Below are 24,463 nucleotides of genomic sequence, written 5' to 3'. Positions count from 1 at the left end.
GCTAAAGTAGCTGCAGAAAATCCCAAAGCCTTTCTGGTCGTTTTCTAGCAGTCACAGCAGCAATTGCAAAATTATGGCTCTGCTTCCTTCCATGTTCCAATGTAATTGGACATCAAGAACCCTCACTGCAAACAGGTCTTGGAAATGTAGATTTAAGCTTCTTGACTTCCATAGTACTGGCGAGCACAAAAGTAGTAATGTGAAATGGCACCACAGTCTCCTCAGTGAGAGCCCCTAAGCACTTCATTCTGTCTCATTAGAAACACCAGGAGATTTTTCCATTTTCTGGTAGGGTCAATCCAGAAGCCAGTAACAGAATAAACTGGAAAATATCTGGAATACTTAGGAAGAGGCATGCATTCCTTTTGAACTCAAATGTCAGCAATCAGACCAGGTGGCTGAAGAATAGAGAAAAGCAGCTGGTCAGTGTTGGTTAGTAGCCAGGCAAATGCAGAGTATCTGTGAAATAAAGAAACAGATTTATTTCCATGCTCATTAGGAAATTCCATTTGGAGGTCTAGCAGCTGCCCATGGTGATAAGAAAGCTCAAAATTGTTTTCTTTTAAAATCTATAATAAGCTGAATTTATACGATCAACCTAAAAGATTTTCACTTGTTTGGCTTGGGCCCTGAATTTTAATTGTCCAGAGGTCTTATTTTCTGGCTCATTTCTTTTGTCATTTCATTTTCACTTTATCTCCTTGTACCATTCCTGAGCGCAAGATAACATTACTCTATACCTGTCATTAAATAATGTCAGCTAATACTTCAAGTCACTTCATAAGAAAATCCAAATGAAAATCACCCTCTTTTCAAATTCCTGCATGAAAAGAGAGGCAGGAGAACATAGGTGATATTCATTTGTGAAAGCAATAATAGACTCAAGAAATTCTTCTCCTATGGTGAGTATTAATAAGCTAATTGTGTTGCACTGGACCTATGAATCCTATAAGACCATGCATAGACTGTATCATCTGCCAGTTCTGTAAAGTAGCCAGAATAAAACCTTTCACTGCAATCATTTCAAAATGGCCATAATTTTTCACCCTTCTCTATATCTATCTATACTTTTGCCACATAACTTTGCAGTATTATTTTACTCTGACTCTACCCTTGGCCATGTTGCTTGCTTTGGTTAGTAGGAAATTGGCAAATGTGACCAAAGTGAGGTGTGAAAGATGCTTTTTTCCATTGGGCTTATCTATTTTTGCATTCTGCCATTCTTAAGAGAATATGCCCAGACTAAAATGCTAGAGGATAAAAGATGCATGAGCAGTGCTGGCCAGGCCATCATAGATCAACTAACAGCCAGACCACCCCTATGTACATCCATCTGTGAGCCCAGACAATAACAGCAAAGTTGTCTAGGTGATCTGCAGCTGATGCAAACTCATGAGTAAGTCTGGCCCAAATTAGCTAAACCTTGCAGCCACATGAGTTTAATAAATGTTTCTTCTTATATGCCACCAAGTTGTCTGTTATGTATACTCATGTGGCAATAGATAACTGATATACAACCAATGAGTATTACATGATGGTGAATTGATTATATATGAACATAACAAGACATCTAAGTTTCATTTATAATTCCTTAAATTGACTTTTTATCCCAAGAAATGAAATCTGAGTTGATCCTACAATGTGCTTTGAACCAGAAGCTATAAGAAAAGGTGCACGTTATTCACTAGTTAAAAATGTTCTTTAATTTTAAAATAATTCTATCATTGGACAGAGTTAGGGCCACACTTTCTAAAGTTCTGATGTTTGAGAGGAGCACCTCTATTTGAAACTGATTTTTAACAAATGCTTTGAATTTATATCTCCTTGTAGGCAACAATATATTTACCATCATTTTTCCTAAAATGGAGGTAAGAAGTTTTTAGTGTGGAGAAAACCCAGGATGTCTTGCAATATTGAGTTTTGAAGAGATAGAATAAAAGCTAGGCAAACTGATTGGGTGGAGGACACTTCCAGACTTCTTCCACCTTCTCTCTGTGCCATGCTTCTCATTCTCTCACCAAGGAACACCAGGGCGTATAATTTAGGAGTACACTGACAAAGACTCCCATTCCTTTTATCTGTTCCCTTTTCTTGACTACCATCATCACTTATCAGTCTTTTGTCTTCATGGCTTGTTCTTTGACTTATAAAATCTGTCTGTGTATAGAATATTTTTTTTACAAATAAAACTTCAAGTATTCTCATTTTCCATATTAGCAAACTGCTTCATTTAAAAAATTAAGAAATCTATCAAAAAGTGTAAAATTGCAATAGCATAATGATAAAAAAATCAAAGTGAAAAAATAATAATGGAAAAATTGTGAAATCAATTCAAAGTGTGCTCGATAGTTCAAAGTGGGCAAGAAATTTGATTTTAAGTGTGCTAGTTGCCAAAGCAAGAATCCTTCTCTTTATGTTAGTTATTAATACTTAGGATAAGTAAACTTTCTGAAAATGGTCTGTCTAAAATATTTCCCAAGTATTATTAAGTGACCTCTACTATATCCCTATAACAGAAATTACAATAAGACTTTTTTTATATAAATGTCAAAGTAAAAGGAATAATATAAAAGGGTGAAAAATATAGTTAAATTGTACAGCTTTCTGGCTGTCAGATTAATCCAGAAATAAACTTGAGATTTCCTATAGAGATGCATGAATTGCTTATCCTTCAGGCAACCCTTTATAAATATAACTTCTCACGATCTAAGTTTTGTTATACATAAACATTTTGAGATTATATACTAAGATACTGAAGTAATTTCCGCTGATGAGAAGTTGCAATGTCACTCATCTTACTGGAAAGTAGCACTGTTTACTTCTTAATTGTTAATGAGTATGTGGCAATAATGTTCCAGTATGTGGTATGTCTCACACAGTTTGAAATACTTCCAGAGAATGGAAAATCTATTACCATACATGCATAGTACACAAAGTTAAGTAAAAATTTCATGCATTTCATGTCTTTGTTAATGAAGTTGAATAGGTATAGTCTCCAGGGCTTTTTTATAAATTTAATTTAATTTTTTATTAATTTCAGAGGACTGTTTACTTCTTCACTTTCATATACTGTAAGTTTTATCTCTAATTAAAAGTAAGAAGTTCCTTTAGGGTACGTTTTATTAATTGGCTGTTTATTTTTAATTTTTTTGTGTTTGTAGAGAAAATTTCTGTATGGGAGAAAAATCTTTAATGTCTGTGAAATATGGTAAATACACATTTGACTGAGTATATAAGTTTAAAAAAAACAGTTGGTCTATATAGTATCATACTTGGCAGCATAAGCCTATTCCTATTGATTTATATTGCTAATGTCAGAAAAATATTTGCTGTCTTGGGTCAATGTATTAATATATGGTAGATGAGATGATTATATTGGAAAAAAAGATATTTCTTGAAGATGAGTTATTTCATAGTGACAAATTTGTAATTACCTTTTATGCTTCAATATAGCATATGCTTCAACATATATATTTAATTATTTATGTTACCTGCACTGTATTTTGTTCCAGATGAGGTATTGAGATTTTTAAATTTTTATAACTCTTACTCATATCTAACACATATTAGCTCTTCAAAACACTCAAGCAGAGTTTATTGCAGGAATTAGAAGTTGATTTAACATGGAAAAAATCAGTCAATAAAATTCATTATATTTACAGATTCAAAAATAAAATTTATATAATCACCTCAATAGATACAGAAAAAGCACTTGAGAAAACCTAATATCCAATCCTAATAAAAATTTATGGCAAATTAGAAGGGAATTTCTTTAACCTGATAAAAGGCATCTGTGAAAATAACATCAAATTTATGGTAAGAGACTTAATGGTTTCTTTCTTATATCAAGAAGAAGACAAGGATATCTTCTTTCACCACTTCTATTCAACATCAATATGGCATGTGCAATATGGCAAGAAAAATAATTGAAAGATTATTTCTTCCTTTACAAATTGTAAAGGAAGAATGAAAATACTCTTTATTTGTAGATAATATGATCATCTATATGGAAATACGATGGAAACTACAAAAAATCGACTACAACTAATAATTAAATTTACCAAGGTTGCTGGATACAAGATAAATATACAAAAATCAATCATCTCTATAGAATTTCAAAAATTAAAATTATTTGTACATAATTACTACAAACACACATAATATATACTTAAATATAATGCAATATACATATAAACAAATATGCCCAAGAAAATTTGTATAAAGAAAACTAGCGAGGGGTGCTTACCTTATCTACTATCAGAATACAATTTAAAACTATCATACTCAAATCAATGCTATTGACACTGGCATTAAAAAGGAGATCTGTTAAACGGAATATAGTATATATTAATATGTAAAACTGTAACAATGTCTATAAATCAGGAAGAAATAAGTTACAGCCGTTTTCTGCCACAAATATTATATTCTAGGTATGCCCTCTTCAATACAGTAATCAGCAGACAAATGTGGTTATGGATCAACTAAAATTAAATATATATATGAGTCTACTGAGCAAAAGCAAACAGATTCTTTTGTAAAATGCACATGAGATTTCAAACACTCAGTTTGGAGAAACATTTCATTTATAATTTTTTTATAATGAATGTAAGTCAGAAACAACAACATTTTGGATATGTTGGGTTAAAAAATATATACTAAAATTAATTTTTTCAGTTTCTTTTTACTCTTTAAAAATATAATTGATAGTAAATTTAAAATTTAAATTATATGACTCACACTTGTGACTAGCATTATATTTCGGACATTGCTACTCTGGAGAAGATAAAACAATAAGAAAATTTACAAGAAAATCTAATATCCTGATAATACAATCTAGAAATTGACTAAGTAAGAAATTCAGAAACTATAAAATAAACTATTTAGGAAAAAATTAACTTATATGAAAAGGGTACTTATCAAAATAATTGAATACAAACATATTTTGTGAAAAAATTACAGCAGAGAGAATAGGCAAAAACTTAATATTAATTGTGAAAATAGGGCAACATACCCCTACAGAGAAATGACCAAAAGATTGAAAAAATAATTTCAAAGATGAAAACCTTCCAATTGTCAACAAACATATGATAGAATGTCCCAACCCACTAGTAGTGTATTATAAATTAAAGCAACAATATTCCATTTTAAGCTATCAGATTAAAAAATTAATTGTGGTTATACGTATTGTTGGCAAGACTAAAGATGGTTGTGAGGAACAGGATGATAGGCAATTTTATATATACCTAGAAATGAGAATTGTCACATTTTTGTAAGATATATAATAATTTCACTGTCACAGAATTAATATAAGTGCATTAGAATATTTATATAAACATATTTATCAAAGCATTGTTCATAAATCCAAAAAGCTAGAAACAAAATGAATGTACATTAATAATGAAGTGGTTGAATCAATTATGGTATAGCCATACCATGATATGCATTAGATAGAATTAAAGGCATAGAAATTAATTTTCAGGGATTTCAACAGGGTACAAGTATTGCCAATTGAGAAGAATAAATTAAAGAAAAGTGAGCCTAATATAATCACAGTTTTATAAAACACACAATTGTTTTAAAAAGCCTATCACATGTAAGTATATATTTCTGTATATATATACCTTTATACATGCTTATGTGAGAATAGAGACAAACATGAAAGAATCACATTGCTTTATTAATGTGGGTTGCCTGATGTGGAAAAAGTATGATTTAATAGGGAAGTAGGGTAAGGAGTGATCCAGGAAAAAAACATGAAAAAGTCTTTAACACACACAAAGCAAAAATGAAAAAAAAAAAAATCTTTTTGATGTGATCACATTCAAAATGCATTTATATAAAATTGCATATGTAGGTAAAATATATTTTAAGAAGTGAATTAATGCAATGCAAACATGTTGATGTTATTTAATAGTTTCATTCTGTTTATTACCCAAATTTGTATTTAGTTTGTCTATTTCATTAACAATAGAGTGTTAAGTATACTCTAGAAAGATCAGGCATCCAGACTACTTCTTCAAAATATAAACTGGAGATGATAGTCAATTTGCTATTGTCCTTGAAGCTAATTCTTTATTAATAAATTGAGCAAAAAATAAGTTCAACAAGATGTTACAATAATTAAATGAATATCTTCAAAATGTTTAACACACAGTAAGCATTCAATGCATGTAATTAGCAGTAGTGGCTGTCATAATCATCAATATTGGCATCATCATCACCACCACCACCACCACCACCACAACCATTACCATTATAATCATGGGCTTAAACTGCATTATATAAGGGCAGAAAATACAGTAGTAAGGTATGTAGTAAGTGTATGAGGCTACATTCAGAGCACCCGTAACTTATCTTTTAACTATTTTATTTCATCTATAAATTTTAGCATTCACCCTGGCTATCTGTGATAAGAAAAATAAATATCAATTACCAGACTACTAGTACAAAAATCATATTATATGGAAAAACTAAATCTACCTAGGTAAAAATATAATTAAATTATAGATTGTTAAGAATTAGGGAGAAAATAACAGATAATGCTACCTTAAAAATATTTTATTTACTTTATGCCTTTTGTATTTGTTTTGTGTTAACTAGAAGTAAGATTTTATACATTATTCTCTGAAGTAAAATCTTCTTTTCTAACTACTCTTCTCTAAAAGTATCTGTTCAACTTATCAATTTATTTATTCAAACATCTCTTGAGCACCAAATCTGTGTCAAGCAAGCACTAGGATAAGGAAGCCTTACTTCCTTATCCTAGGAGTAAAGACAGCAACATGGCAGTGTAGGCAGCCCTGGACCATCTTTACCCTGACAAACACTAACTGGACAACAACCCATGGACAAATTCCCTTTGTGAGAAATCAGAAACTAATTGAAAAGCTCCTGCAGCCTGGAAGAATGCAAACTCTGACTCATTGAGGCCAGTAGGAAGATTTGGGATACTCCCTCACTGCAAAAGTTATTCCTGGTGCAGGGCAATATGATCAGGAAAAGATCCCTTAGCACCCAGCTTCACTTGGGGGGTGAAAGGGGTTGGTTCACCCATCCAGTGCCCCAATTGTTCTGAGAGGGTTTCCCAGAGGAGTGGTTTCTGTCTTGCCAGCCTTGGAGCTCTGATGAGTTCATAACAGTCTGGCCTTTGAGGAGAGAATGGAGGTGGTGGCTTGGGCTAACAGATGACATTTATTCTGCCCCTGGTCAGCAGAGAGTAACCAGATGCAAAATCTCAGCTCTCAGCTTCCCCTGGGCTGGAAAAGAGTTGAACCATTCATCCAGTGTTGCCCAAGAAACAAGCATCTGCCCAGGAGTTTTGATGGGTCCAGCATGGTTTAGCTGCCCAGAGGAAAATAATTACAGTGGCATGGCTGGTAGATGCCATAACTCCCACTCTTGGCTCAGTAAAAAGACAGTGAACAAAACCCACAGCTGCCTGCTTCTCCCTGGTGAGGGAAAGAGTTGCTAGAGGCCCCAAGAATCTTTGGCTAAGCTGATGGGGTCTTCTCTTGTACAAACTCGGTTCATGAAGAATGGGAGAGTGGTTTATCTAATGTGTGGAAATCAACACAGAGAGTCAAGAAAAATGAAAAATTGGGCAAATATATTCTACACAAAGGAACAAGATGAATCTCCAGATTTCAGCCCTAATAAAATGGAATTATATAATTTACCAGAGAAGTAAAAATAACTCCAATAAAGATGATTACTAAAGACAAGAAAAGAATGCATAAACAAAGTGCACTCAACAAGGAGAGAGAAACTATTATAAATTACCAAGCAGTAATCAAGGAGCTGAAAAATACAATAACTGAACAGAAAATCCACTAGATGGGTTCAACAACAGACTCATTCAAGGTGAAGAAAAGATGAGCAATTTCAAAGACAGGTCACTGGAAATGATTCAGTCAGAAGAACAAAAAGAAAAAAAAAACGTGAATAAAACTTAAGGGAATTATAGAAAACATCAAGCAGAACAACATATGCAATATTGGAGTCTAAGAGAGAGAGGACCAGAAAACTTATTCAGAGAAATAATGGCTGATAACTTCCCAAATCTGGGGAAGGAAACAAATATTCAAATTTAATAAGCTCAAAGGATAGCAAATAAGATAAAATCCAAACTGAAGTGCATTATAATCAAATTATAAGAGAGAGAAAAAAAAAAGAGAGAGAGAGAGAGAAAAGAATTTTAAAAGCAGTAGAGGAAAGTAACTTGTCATATACATGGGAAACATAATAAAATAATCATTATATTTTTCAGCAGAAACCTTGTAGACCAGAAGGAAGCAGAATGGTATATTAAATATACTGAAAGAAAAAAAAAAAAAACCCTGCTAATGGGAGGTATTAATTTACCAGACTTCAAATCATACTACAAGGCTATAGTTATTAAATCAGCTTGGTATTGGCACCAGAACAGTCATTGACCAGTGGAACAGAACTGAGAACCCAGAAATAAAACCATCCTCATATAGCCATCTAATCTTTGACAAAGCAGACAAAAACATACATTGGGCAAAAGAATCCTTATTCAATAAATGGTGCTGGAAAAACTGGGTAGCCACATGTAGAAGACTGAAACAGGATCCACACCTTTCACCTTTCACAAAACTCAAATCACGGTGGATAACAGACTTAAACCTAAGGTGTGAAACTATTAGAATTCTAGAAGAAAATGTGGGAAAAACTCTTATAGACATTGGCCTAGGCAAAGAATTTATGAAGAAGATCCCAAAGGCAATCACAGCAACAACAAAAATAAATAAATGGGACCTGATTAAATTAAAAAGTTCCACACAACCAAAGAAACAGTCACGAGAGCAAAGAGACAGTCTACAGAATGGGAAAAAATTTTCACATGCTACACATCAGGGTGATAAAGGGCTGATAACTAGAATCTATTTAGAACTCAGGAAAATCAGCAAGAAAAAAATCAAACAATCCTATCAAAAAGTGGGCAAAAGACATGAACAGAAACTTTTCACAAGAAAATAGAACAATGGCCAAGAAATATATGAAAAAATGCTCAACATCTCTAATCATCAGGGAAATGCAAATCAAAACCACAATGAGATATAACTTATCTCCCATGGGAATAGCCTTTATCAAAAAGTCCCAAAACAATAAATGTTGGCATGGATGTGGAGAGAGAGGAACACTCATACACTGCTGGTGGGACTAAAAACTAGTACAACCTCTGTAGAAAGTAATATGTCGATACCACAAAGAGCTACAAGGAGAACTACCATTTGATCTAGCAATCCCATTACTGGGCATCTACCCAAAAGAGCAAAAGACATTCTATAAAAAAGACACCAGCACTAGAATTCTTATAGCAGCACAATTCACAATAGCAAAGATGTGGAAACAACCCAAGTGCCCATCAATACATGAGTGGATTAATAAAATGTGGTATACATATATGGAGTACTACTCAGCTATAAGAAACAATGGTGATATAGCACCTCTTGTATTTTCCTGGATAGAGCTGGAGCCCATTCTATGAAGTGAAGTATACCAAGAATGGAAAAATAAGCACCACATGTACTCATCATCAAATTGGTTTCACTGATCAACACCTAAGTACACATATCAGAATAACATTAATAGGATGTTGGACAGGTGGGAGGCAGGGGAGGGGATGGGTGTATACAAACATAATGAATCCGATGCGTACCGTCTGGGGGATGGACATGTTTGAAGCTCTGACTTGGGGGGGGGAGGCGCAAGGGAAATATATGTAACCTAAACTTGTGTACCCCCATACTATGCTGAAATAAAATAAAACCTGCTGATCAAGAATATTATATCCTGCAAAAGTCTCCTTCAAAAAAGAAGAGATAAAGACTTTTCTAGAGAAACAATAGCTGAGAAAATTCATCACCACTAGACTTAACTAACAAGGAATGCTAAAGCAAGTTCTTCAAGTTGAAATAAAAGTATGCTAAACAGTAACATGATAGCATAAGAAAGTATGAAACTTTTGGTAAAGGTAAATACGTAGATAAATAAAGAATCCTGCATCACTGTAATGTTGCTGGATAAATCACTTTTTATTTATTCTAGTATAAAATTTAAAAGACAGAAGTATCAAAAATAAATATAGCTAAAAATGTTAAGACATATGCAATATGAATAGATATAAATCATGACCATAGTAACATAAAGTATGTGTGGGGAGTGAGGTTGTCAACATGTAGGGCTTCTGCATGTGATTGAACTTGTTGTTATGAGCTTAAATAAACTGTTATAACTGAAAGATATTTTATGTGACCACTCAGGTAAACACGTATACAAAAACTATAGAAGTTACATAAAAGAAAAAAAAGAACAGAATCAAAGAATATCAATATAGGCCGGGCGCGGTGGCTCACGCCTGTAATCCTAGCACTCTGGGAGGCCGAGGCGGGTGGATCGCTCGAGGTCAGGAGTTCGAGAGCAGCCTGAGCAAGAGCGAGACCCCGTCTCTACTAAAAAATAGAAAGAAACTATATGGACAACTAAAATATATATATACAAAAAATTAGCCAGGCATGGTGGCGCATGCCTGTAGTCCCAGCTACTCGGGAGGCTGAGGCAGTAGGATCGCTTAAGCCCAGGAGTTTGAGGTTGCTGTGAGCTAGACTGACGCCACGGCACTCACTCTAGCCCGGGCAACAGAGCAAGACTCTGTCTCAAAAAAAAAAAAAAAAAAATGAAAAAAAAAAAAAAAAAAGAATATCAATATAAAAAGTCAACAAACATAAAGAAAGACAGGAATAGAGGAAAAGACAGACAAAAATCCTGCAAGATTAACAGAAAATAACAAACAAAATGGCAATAGTAAATTTTTCTGTATCAAGAATTACTTTAAATGTAAATAGATTAAATTCTACAATCAAAAACCATACAGTGGCTGGATGAATTTAAAAACAAGATCCAGCCACAGGCTGTCTATAAGAAACTCACTTTGTATTTAAGGACACATCCTGGTTTATAAGTTAAGGGATGGAAAAGATTCTGTGCAAAAGAGAACAGGGATACCTATACTTACATCAGACAAGATAGACTTTATGTCAAAAACTATCACAAGAGACAAAGGTCATTATATAATGATAAAGAGGTCAATAAACTAGGAATATATAACTGTTATAAACATATATATACACACACACACACGCACATACATGCACAACATCAGAACACCTAAATATATAAAGGAAACATTGACAAATCTGAAGGGAGAAATAGACAGCAATATAATAACAGTAGGGACTTTAGTACCCCACTTTCAAAGATGAGCAGACAGCCAGACAGAAGATCAATATAGATACAGAACACTTAAATAACAGTACACACTAAATGAACCTAACAGACATATACAGAACATTTCATCTAGCAGCAGCCAATACACATTCTTCTTAAGGACATAAGATCTTTGTCAACAATAGATCACATGTTAGGTCACAAAATAAGTCTTAAAAATTTAAGAAGATTTCAATCATACCTTATATCTTTTAGGACCATAATGGAATGAAACTGGAAATCAATAGCACAAGGAAAACTGGAAAGTTCACAAATAGGTGGAAATTAAACACCACACGCTTGAATAACCTTTGAGTCACAGAAGAAACAAAGAAGGAAATGAGAAAATACCTTCAGATAAACACGAGCTACAACATAAAAAACTTATGAGATACAGTGAAAGCTGTACTAAGAGAGAAGTTGACAACAATAAATGCATACATCAAAAAAGAAAAAAACAATCAAATAAACAACTCACATTACACAGTAACCAGAAAAAGAAGAACAAACTAAGCCCAAAGTTTGGGACACTTTCTTACTGGAGAACTTGCCGCTGGTGCAGGGCCATACTATCAGGAACAGACCCCCTGCCACCCAGCTTCACCTGAGAGTGGGAAGAGGTTGGTTCATACATCTAGTGCCCCAACTATTGTAAGGGGGCTTCCTAGAAGACTGTTTTCTCTGTTGCCAGCCATGGAGCTCTAGTGGGTTCAGCACAGTCTAGCCACCTAGAAGAAGGAAGGAAATAACAAAGATTAGAGCAGAAATATGTGAAATAGAAAAAAAATAGAAAACATAAGACTAAGAGTTGGGTTTTTTTTTTTTTAAGGTAAACAAAATTGACCAATCTTAAGCTAGACTGAGAGAAGACTCAAATAAATAAGATCATAAAAGAAAAAGGAGGCATTGCAACTGATACCACAGCAATTAAAAGGATAAATAATACTATAACCAATTATATGCCAACCAACTGGAAAACCTAGAAAAAATTGATAAATTTCTATTATAGAAAAATACAACCTACAAAGACTAAAACATAAAGAAATATGAAGTGTGAACAGACATCTAACTAGTATGGAGATTGAATCAGTGATCAAAAACCTCCCAACAAAGAAAAGTGCAGGAGTGGATGGTTTCACTGGTGAATTTTGTAAACATTTAAATAAGAAGTAATAATAATCTTTTTCAAACTCATCCAAAAAATTGAAGAGAAAACTGTCAAACTCATTTTACAAGGCCAGCATTTCCCTGATACCAAAGCCAAAGACATAACGAAAAAAAAGAACTACAAACCAATATTCTTGATAAATGTAGAGGCAAAATCCTCAACAAAATACTAGCAAACTGAATCCAAAATCTAATTAGAAGGATCATGCACCAAGACTGAGTGGGACTTATCCCTGGGATGCAAGGATAGTCCGACATACAAAAATCAAGTAATATGATACACCACATTAACAGAAAGAAAGGATAAAAATTACATGATCATCACAAGAGGTACAGAAAAAGCATTTGATGAAATTCAGTATCCTTTTGACATTAACACTCTCAAGGAATTGAAGGAAATTACCCCAAAATAACAAAGGCTATATATGAAATGTTCACAGCTAAACATCATACTCAATGATGAAGAGCTGAAACATTTTCATCTAAAACCAGGGACAAGGCAAGAATGCTCCCTTTCCCCATTTCTATTCAGCAGGATCCTAGCCAGAAATATTAAGCAAGTAATAGAAATAAAAACATTCAAATCAGAAATGAAAAAGTACAATTGTCATTTGAGGATGTTATGATCTTATATATAGAAAATCCTAAAGATTCCATTTAACCATTGTTAGAACTAATAAATCAATTCAGTAAAGTTTGAGGATACTAGATAAACATACAATAATCAGTGATATTTTATACATGGAATAGAGCTATCTAAAAGGAAATTAAAAACCAATTTCATGTACAATAGCACTAAGAAGAATAAAGTAACTGGAATAAAATATAACTAAGGAAGTGAAAGACTTGTATACCAAAAGTTACAAAACATTCATGAAAGAAATTAAATAAGACACAAATGAATGGAAAGATATCCTATTTTTAATGGATTGGAAGACTTAATATTATTAAAATGTCTATACTAATAGAAGCAACCTACAGATTCAATGCCTAGAAAACTTTGAATGGCATTTTTTCACAGAAATGGAGAAAATTCTAAAATTCATATAGAACAAGAAAGCAAGATTGATCTGATCAAGGATAGCCAGATCCATCTTGAGGAAGAAGGTCAAAGCCAGAGGCATCACACTTTCTGATTTCAAAATGTATCATGATTCCACAGTAATTAAGACCCTTTGGTAATGGAATAAAAACACACAATAAACCAATGGAACATAATAAAGAGCCCAGTAATAAACTTAAGTATATATGATCAACTTTGACAAAGGTTCCAAGAATAGAATACGGGGAAAGGAGAATCTCTTCAACAAATGGTGGTGGGAAAACTGGACATCTGCATGCAAAAAAAAATGAAATTGGACCCCTATATTACACCATATACAAAAATCAATTTAAAATGAAATGAATTAAATCCTAAAACCAGAAACTGTAAAACTCTTATTAGAAAACTTAGTGAAAAATCTTTATGACATTAGTCTTGGGAATGATTTCATGGATAGGACACCAAAATCACAGACAACAAAAACAAAAATGAACAACTGGGACCACATCAAACTAAAAAAGTTTCTGAACATCAAAGAAGATAACAGAGTGAAAAGACAAGCTATGGAATGGGAGAAAATATTTACAAATCATATATCTGGTAAAGATCGATATCAGATGCATACAACTAGATAGTAAATAACATAATAACCTGATTAAAAATGGGCTGACTTAAATAGATATTTTTACAGAGAAGACATACAAACAGCCAACAGGTATATAAAAGGTGCTTTACATCACTAATCACCAGGTAAATGTGAATCAACACCACAATGATATATTACTTCACACTTGCCATGATGGCTACTATCAAACAAAACAAAAGACAATGAATGCTGGTGAGGATGAAGAGAAACTGGAACACTTGAACATTATTGCTGGGAATGTGAAATGGTACAGCAGCCACTATAGAAAACAGTATGGCAGTTCCACAAAAAATTAAAAATATTAATAGAACTACTATATGATCCAGGAGTCCCACTTCTGGATATCTTTCCAAAAGAATTGAAATAAGAAACTTGAAGAGATATTAGTAATCCTGTATTCATTGCAGCACTATCAAAATAGCCAAGATGTGGAAATAACCTAAATGTCCATCAACAGGTGAATGGATAAAGAGAATATGGTACATACATAAAATGGATTACTATTCAGCCTTAAAAAAGAAGGAAAGTCTGCAATATTCAACAACATGGATGGTAAGTGAAGTAAATGAAATACGCCAGTCACAGAAAGACAAATGATGCACTCATGTGAGTTTTCTAAAATAGTCAAATTCAGCATCAAAGAGTAGAATGGTTACCAGGGACTAAGGAGAGGAGGAAATGGGGAGTTATTAATCAACCAGCATAAATTTTAGTCAAGCAAGGGTGATAAATTCTAGAGGTCTGCTGTGCAACATTGTATCTATAATCCACAATAATGTATTACACACGTTGAAATTTCTTAAGAAGGTAGATCCCATGTTAAATTTTCTTATCGCAATAAAATAAAATTAAATTGAATTAAATTGAATTTTTTAAAAAAGAAAACAAAGTAAGTAAGGCAGGCCCTACTCTCGAGGAACTCATATTTCAGGATAGAGAAAGGACAGGGAAGTGTACAACTAACCCTACTACAAGGAGATGATTACTATATTAAAGGTGTTCTTAAAGTACGATTAACAGGAAGGAAAAGAGAACAATTTATTATGGAGAATGAGAAAAGTCAAAGAATTTTTAAGAAACTTTGCAAAGTTTTTCCTAATATCGTGAATAGATTCAGTACCTGTAATGAAATGTCTTCCTTTCTATATGGTCATAGCTATTAAAGGCATGAGTCTATTTTCTATCAATTAGATTTTTTTTTTTTTTTTGCTTCCCAGGAAAGATGGAATATAATAACAGCATACAATTTTAGAGCCAGAAGTGACCTTAAAAGAGCTTTAGCCCCAAATTAAAGTTGATTTAAAAACAAAACAAAACTGTTTCCAGATAGTTTGGAATATGTACACTTTGGGGACCCACATTTGATTGTTGGAAGAGTACAGCTGTAACTCAGATATCTTGTCTCAACTTTCAAGCCAGGATTTGGTCATTAGCATGGCTCTTCTTTTTACTCTTATTTTTTTTTTTTTTTTTTTCTGTGCCTCTCGTTGTGTTCTGGGTTTGTTTTGCCTGTTTTTTTGTTCCGTGCCTAGTAAAATGCTAACTTCAGGGGATCCTTGTAAGAGATACTTGTAAAATAATGAATACATTTCTTTTGGCCTCTTAGAACAGAATTCAGAACAGCACCACAGCACTGTATTAAAAGTGTGTGGTTTTTATGAAACAGTTAATTTGGCCCTGAAAACCATACTTCATGCCTTCAGAGTAATTTGTGCACTGTCAAATCTTGTGTAAATCTCATTTCACAAACCATGGTTGAGGAATACTGAAATCGGTGCTCTTCACACAGACAATATTAGCCAATGTATTTTTCCTGTGCTAAACATATTCTTGTCATTTTTATTATCTACCAGTATTTCATGCTTATTATTGATGTAAAATTTTTATTTAAATATTTACCTATGGCCTTCAAATCTACCAAGGACAATGAACAAATTTATCTTGTTTTCCATTAATTTATTCTCTATCTTGCCATTATATTGGCAGTTCTACTACTATAGATTTTGGTAATCATCCCAAAATGTCAGCTAGGCTTAGCTTTAAAAAGAGAAGAGAAGGAATTGACAGAGTCAATGAACCTTGCAAAAGTTTCTTTTGCTTATATTAATAAATGTTCATTTTATTAAGAAAAAGCTTTTAAATGTATGAGGTGTGCCTGGTGGAAGCTATTTTCCTAAGAATTGTATCATTAGCCTGTAGTCTAACAGGACTTTTGGTTGAAGCTATTCGATTGGTTTCTTAGCTTTAGTAAATAAATATGATCCTGTATACAAAGTCTCACAAGCAAATTGTTAATGTTCACAAAAGATACATCATCTTAATTATACTTCATTAGTCAAATGACTGCACATGTAACATAAGCTTGAGTTGAGAGGCAGTCACCTTTCTATATCTTTAGATGAAAAAGAGCTACTTTTTCTACTGCTATGTTGAAATTATTGCTAGGCCTGATATTCAATTTTCACACTTCAGATAATAAGAAATTTTACTTATTTGCAAGGAACCTGTTCCTTATATGTTATCATTTGAAAGTGACCACGAAATTGTATTTATTATTCTGAAAATCATAACTCAGAGTTAATTTTAAGAAGTTATATCAATAAATATATGATTTTAGGAAACATTATTTTGTACAGTGATTTGATAATATTGCTGGAATTCTAGAGAGATTTTAAAGCTATTATTTTGAATTGAACCTGTTTCTGAGAATTATAGCTCCAATTCTGGTAATTATAATTCTATAATTCTTTGAGCACATGATTCTGTCTTTATAACTTGTCCTTTAGTATTTTGGCTTGTATAATATTTTATCCTTACAGATGTTTATATTTCAAAGTTCTCATACCAACAATATTTCAATATAACTCTTTCATAAAGTATTCAGAAAGCTTTATAAATATTTTATTACATATTTTTATCTCAAATTGCTATAAACTCTGTCAGAACATTTTGTTTGAAACAACATAAGTTCCACCCAACTGTATCTAATTTAAGTCAAAATGAAATTTGGAAGCTTATAAAACTAAAAACTCCAGGGTAGATTTGACTTAAGATATGTCTGTATTCAAGGGCTCAGAAGGTATCATCAGGCCTCTGTCTTCATCCCTGGGTGGTCTTCAGTCTCAGGAATGCTTTTCCTCCTTGTTTGCAAATAAGATCCCTGGAAGCACTAGAGTTACTAATATTTCCAGAGAAAAGAGTCTTATTTTTCTCATAAGTCCAGAAAAGAAGTTCCACGGTTGACTCTTATTGGCTCAGCTGAAGTGACTGACCCATTCTTGAATCATTAATTGTGACCAGAGTATGAACTGCTGTATTGGACTGGGCTTGGGCCACATGCCCTGCATTGAAGCCAGAAGGAGAAGTCAGCCTCATTGAAACCACGCTAACAGAGAGGGGGTACAAATAGGACTTCTCAATATAAGGTAATATAGAGCATGCAAACTCAAGTTTTTAACAATATTGTTCAGTTTGCAGTCAACTGAAAGTCATCTATCACTTAGTAACATAATAAACTCGATATATCCCTTTTTTCTCTCAAAGCAATATCCAGAACAACTAACAGACTCTCAGACAGCCGTATCAGCCAACCAAAGAACACACTATAGTTCCAGGTAATGAAACAAGGAAAAGATGCTTTTTTATTCAACAACTATTATACATATTGAATGCCTATTACTACTGGTACTGGGCATACATCAGTCAATAAAACAAACAAAAATCCTTCCCTTATATAACTTATGTTCTAATGGACCAGGTTATATTGATCCTATTGTTATCTTTCCTTCTTAATTTCTAAATGGGAATCTGTTCTATTTTTTCTCAACTATTACAGAGTTGGTATCTTGGCTTATTAAATTTGTTAGTACTGACAAGTATTTATTATTGGAGATATGATCATGGCATGATACAGACTAATTTGCAGAAGATATGATATCACCCAGAAAGTCTGAACTTAGAGAAAAGTCACTATTATATCCCACACCATTCTACCTGTTTGTCAGGCTTAGTGTATTTTTGTAAATAACTATTCTGCAAAAGTCATAGTTAGCTGGACTGGTGTTTGATTTTTCCCATTGGCAGGGGAAGAGGAGCCTTTGTGGTTATATGTAGAATATTAATATTTAAAATTCATTAAGAGATGACATTTTGATAATCTACATACAGGAAGAGAGCACGTGTGCTGGGGGTTGGTTGAGAGTGGGTGTGCAGAATGCCACTGTGCAGTGCAGCAGAGAATGGCACTAGACATCTTCAGGAGCTCCCCACCCTGGCAATGTGGTTACTTCAGGCTGCCATGTTTTTATATGGCCCCTACTCTGGCTACAGATACATTGGTTCAGAAATGGGTACATGGTCCAAACTAGGCAAATTGGTTCTTTTCACGAAGTTTTCAAATTTGAATTAAAATAATCAATTTTTCTCCTTTGGCTGAAAATATAAAACTTAGCATGTGTGGGTTCCCTATTTTCAGCCAGAAGTATAAAACTGAGACAAAGGGAAACAGTGATAAGAGGAAGCAGGTTCTAATGGCATCCATACCCTTCTCACAGGTACTTCTGACAAATTTCTCCTATTGCTGGAGATGGTTCAAGCAGATTTTCTGTCACTAACAAATATAGTGCATTAACTAATGTGCAATTAAATGTCATTAAGTGTCATTAAATGTCCTCAGACTATGTCTTTATAGTTTTTAGTTCCTTATTTCTCCATCAACTTACCTTTTGCTTTCCTTAGCTCCTTCCTTTTTAGTTAGAAATCCAATTAAGTAAATCTGTCATAATTGCATCTAAACTAAGGTTAAGTGCACTTTTTGATGATGTGGACAATTCTCTTTTAATTAGAATGTCTGAGCATTAGTGAGTGGATCTTGTGATAGCTATTTTGACAGTTTGGGGCCTTTTTGCTTTCTTCTCCAAGCCAAATTTTATGATGTGATATTTGTTGGGTTCATCACCTGTCCAGGTTTGCTTGGGACCATGGGGGTTTGGAGGATGCAGTACTTTCAGTGAGAAAACAAACAAAAATGTCCTAGTCCAACTGGACAAGGTGGTCACACTGATGCTGGAACTGGCTGCTAGAAGATGTGAGGCAGCATTGTGTACTTAAGTGCTTCAGCTCTGGAGCCAGATCCTTTGGGTGAAATTTCTGGCTCTGCTATTTAATGCATCATCTTGATTAAATTGCTTTACCCAGTTGTATGTCAGTTTTCTCCATCTGTAAAATGGGAATAATAATCATGCCTACCTCTTAGATATGTTTTGAGCATTAAGTGAATTAATATATGTATTTCTGAATATAATGCTTTACACACAGTAAATACTTATTAGTTTTAGTTGCTATTGTTATTATTGTTGCTATTACTGAGATTTTAGTTGCTATGGCCAAATAGATGACAATTAATTTAAAATAAATTTCAGTACGGGTCTACCCACAAAGCTTGAGTAGAGCATATATCCTAAAATACTCTAAACCTTTACAATCATCCAGATCTTAGCTCTTCAGTTAGTTTTACACAGTGTAACAACAGCATTTTTTGTAAGATTTTTCCCCAATCTTCACTCTATCATTATGGATTATTCTGCATTAATTTATAAAATGAAACACTGTATTTGCCCTACAAATTTCCCACTCTTTCCTTTCTCTATGATCAGGAAAAAAGAAATGGAGGAAAAATAATAAGAAGAGGAGGAAGTAAGAGAAACAATTGCGTTGTCACACAATGTCATAGTGGTCATGTCCTAGTCAAAATAGAATTTGGTATTTGCTCCAAATCTACATCCAATAGAATTTGCACTGAATCTATATCCAATGACTCTTTTTATTCATCCTTCTCTTAAGTGAACTCTTTTAGAAGAACATTTCATAGAACATAGCAGTTTTTCAAAATTAAATAGAACGTGACAAGGTAACTTTTTAAGTGCAATAAAACTTGATTTCACAAAAACTAGTAATAATTATAGCAATGGTCCTTATGTTTTATTAGGGGACTTAAGGGAGAAGTATGCTACTGGATTAAATAAATACTTTACATGTTGGAACTCATCATTGCATATATAGTACTTTTAAAGGTGAATATTCTTCTTACCCTCTTTATATAAAATATAGAACTGTGGGATGAGTTGCAGCTCAGAGAGAATAAACAATTTCTCAAATACTATAGCTTTTAGTAGTATGTGAATATGTGCTTTGTTTTATTTTGCTCAGGCCAGATTTGTAATTTCCTTATTCTATTGCTTGTAAAACATTTTGTCATGTTCTAATTCCATCATTCGTCTATTCTTCCAGGGTTGCTATAACTATAATTGCCTTTGGACTACATGGCCCCTATTTGTGTATCAAGTATCAACTAGATTTGAGTACCATTTCTTTTTGTCAGAGCAAGAGTTTTTTAAGAAGCTGCCAGCCAGTACCCCAGTGGCTCTGCTCAGCTGTCTTACCACTGATTCTTTTGTGAAATTATGTGGTGGATCCAGTTAGCTGACCCAATACCCTATAACCCCAAACCTAAGTCCCTGCTACCCACTGTGTTTTGTCTTTGATGAGGTCTAATGTTTTATTGGAAAACAGCCACTCTCATCTATTTACATGTCAACAATGGCTATTTTCATGCTACAAAGGCAGAGCTGAGTAATGGTACTTGCAAAAGAGACCATATGACCTGTAAAGTCTAAATTATTTACTATCCATAAATAATTAATGTAAAAAGTTTGCCAACCCTTAGATAAGACTGTTTATCCCAAACCCGTTGGGTACCTCTGATGGAGTTTTCCATTCACTGTGTCCACACCTATTGTTTTTGCCTATAATTGAGAAGACTGTCTGCCAGCCCTCCTCCTCCAACCTCTTCAGGGGTGAGGAACCAGTGGCCTGAAGGCCACAAATTCCTTTATGAAAAGGATTTGTTCTGTAAAATTCAGATTCAGTCAAAAGTCTATATTCAAGGATCCAGAGTCTAGATCTAGATTCTAGATTAAACTTCGCTTAATTGTGCCTTTGGTCTGTGTATACTCCATGTGCTGGTTACACTGGATCTGGACCATTGCAAAGCTTTACACATGACGTGTTTCAGTGAAGCAACTCTGTCTAATCTTTACTAGTCCACTTGTTCTAATCAGCTCATCAAGAAGGTGAGATGAAATGCACTGGTATCCTACAAATGGCACAATGACATCCCAGATAGGCTGACTTGGGAATATGGGGTCATTAATTCGTTTTTCTCCCAACCACAAGTACCATTTATAACCTACATAACATTCATACTTTTTTTATTTCCTTGTTTTGAAATGGTATTTAGGAAATGCAAAGTACAAAGAAGTTTTTGAGGTTTTGTTTTTTGTTTGTTTGTTTGTTTTTTTTGGGGGGGGCATGTTCTGACCTTTACTTTAAAAAAAAAAAAAGAGGAAGAAGAGCAGAATTCTGAGTAAGACTCCAATATACACATCTTTCCACAGGAGGATAGGACTTCACCAAGCAGAGAAGCAATTAGAGGATAATCACTGTTATATCAAATTAGAGCATTTTAAAAATCATAGCCACAGCTGTAGAACTCCCACTGAAAATGAGCTAAAATTAAAAATTCTCAGGTCTGTAACTGTGGCCCCCCCATTGGTGGACTGAACTCTGGATGCCTTGCCAACAGAGTACAATTTGCATGACTGTTCTTTGAGGCAAGAAAATTTCCCTCCACTGTTAATCCTAATTGGGCTAGTTAGAGCAGGCCTGGCTGCTGCTGATTAAGACAACTCCCTGAGATTTGGAGCCAACCAATGAAATGTGTAACCCATCTCTGGTGCTCATGGCCAGGAAGTCTCAGGGACATGGATGTTTCTAGAATAAGCACCAGAAGCCCTACAAAGTCTTCAATAAAGACTCTGTTCTTGTGCCTTTCTTGTAAAAAATAACTTCTCTGGCACAGATTATAGGAAGAACATCTTCCCACTTGAATTTAGGGAGCTCTCTATTCACTGCAAATTGAGAAAACAGGGGAAGCGGCTGCTTTATAATAAAAGATTTGTATTCCACTGTCATTGTTACCAAGGAGGGAGCGAACCACATTTTATTTCTGGTTTGATACATAACTGTCCATGAAAATCCTGAGGCTAGGGAGCAGCACCTGCTGTACCATAGGCAATCACCCCTCTCCGCCAGAGTCAAACCACTGGCCTGATCTTCTGATTACCTGAAGCTGTTTCTCATACATCTGTCATAACATATAACAAGATATTTAAAAGAATGCCTGACAACTAATATGAAAAGCTATTTAGTCCCCAGCCTAGCTTTTCCAAATGGTAGCACATTAATCAGCCAGGCAGTTTAATGAATCTGCCATCTTGCATCAGCAGTTATTCTCTAAATTAAGTCATATTCCATATAAAAAGCCTTATTGTTATTCAGGGCATTTCCCAGCTACAGCTGTAAGATTGGATTAAATCAATATGTTCCTATGAAGAGCAGCTTGTTGGGGGAAGGCAATGTGAAAATGCACAGGGTAACAAAGAAAAAAAATGCCAGGTTTTGTTTTACTAATAAAGTTCCAAGGTGTGTTCTCACATCCTTACAATGTCTCTTTTCAAAGACTTTTCCTTTGGAAGCTAAAGTGTCATTACTCCCAAATAATGTGTATAATCTCATTCTCTGAAAGTGAGAAGGTGAATTGCAGGGGTCATTTTAGCTAATTAGCAGCATATCTTCCACCAGGATTACAGGTAAATTGGGAGGTAGTAGTAGAGTTTATTTTTAAGACAGACCAACCTATGTTGAATTCCAGGCTCTCCTATTTAATATGTGTGTAAACTAAGCCAACTGACTTAACTTTTTTGTAATAATGGTTCACTACTTCCTTATTTATTTCACCATGTTTTTGTGTCTTTTACTCATTTTTTGTATCCTCAGGAGCTAGACCAAGGCCTGGTACATGGTTGGTACTCCAAGAATATTTGTGGAATGAATTACCGTGAAATCCTGTAAAACTCCATACTCCATTGCAATACTCTGGTATTATTATTGTACACTTTAATGTATCTGATTACATTATTGGCCCATATTATTCTATTTCCTTACTTTTTGTCATGTGATTTAGCAGTTCTTCCTACAAATGACAGAGTATATTTCCTCAACCCTTGATTTCCAGCCGCACATGGAACCAACAGAAAGTGGGTGAAAATCACAGCTTTCCAGGTAAGCCTAGAACACAGGAGGCATTGCATGTTTCAGCTTGCTTTATTGCCCCTACCATTACCATGAGAACATGGCCCAGCTAACCCAATGATCCAAGGACAATGAGAGTCATACAGAGTATTTCCAAACTGAACCTGTAGGTTATAGCATCCCAGCTGAGCCCAGACTGAATTAGTTGAATACTTACTAAATTGCAAAAGCATGAGAAAAATAAATACTTATTATTGTATGCCCCTGAGATTTTGTGGTTATTTGTTAAGGCAATAATAGCTGATATACTATGCAATTTAAACATTTACTGATTGAGTACTGTGTAATGACACATTCTTAGGGAAGGAAAGGTGAAAAGGACAACATGGCATAGATATAGCTCGACTCTCAACAGGTTTAAAGGTATGGTGTTCCCACCAAAAACTGTTAGAATTATTAGTCTGATTTTGCAGGACCAACATACAAGAATCAGTTGTTTCTATATATTAACAAACTGTATGATAAAAGAAATTAAGAAAATAATTCCATTTACAATAACATCGAAAAGAATAAAATGGTTAGAAATGAATTTAACGAAGGAGGTAAAAGATCTGAACATTGAAATCTATGAAACATTGATCAAAGAAATTGAAGATGACACAAATAAATGTAAAGACATTCCATGTTTATGGATTGTAAAACTTAATATTGTCAAAATGACCATGCTACTCTAAGTGATTTATAGATTCAATATAATCCCTATCAAAATACCCATGGCATTTTTCACAGAAATAAAAAAAATCCTAAAGTTAATATGGAACCACAAAAGATCCACAATAGCCAGAGCAATCTTGAGAAGAAAGAATAAAGCTGGAGGCCTCATACTTCCTGATTTCAAAATATCTCACAAAGCTATTGTAATCAAAACAGTACAGTACTGGCATAAACAGACTCATAGACCAATGAAGCAGATTAGAAAGCCCAGAATAAGCCCACACAGATATGGTCAACTAATCTTTGACAAAGACACCAAGAATACACAATGGGGAAAGGATAGTCTCTTTAACAAATAGTGTTGGGAAAGCTGGATATCCATACGCAACAAAATGAAACTGGAATGAAACTTACACCATATACAAAAATCAACTCAAAATGGATTGAAGATTTAA

This window comes from Eulemur rufifrons, chromosome 19 (assembly GCF_041146395.1).
Source record: "Eulemur rufifrons isolate Redbay chromosome 19, OSU_ERuf_1, whole genome shotgun sequence".
Taxonomy (NCBI): Eukaryota; Metazoa; Chordata; class Mammalia; order Primates; family Lemuridae; genus Eulemur; species Eulemur rufifrons.
Note: the sequence above shows the minus strand (reverse complement) of the source record.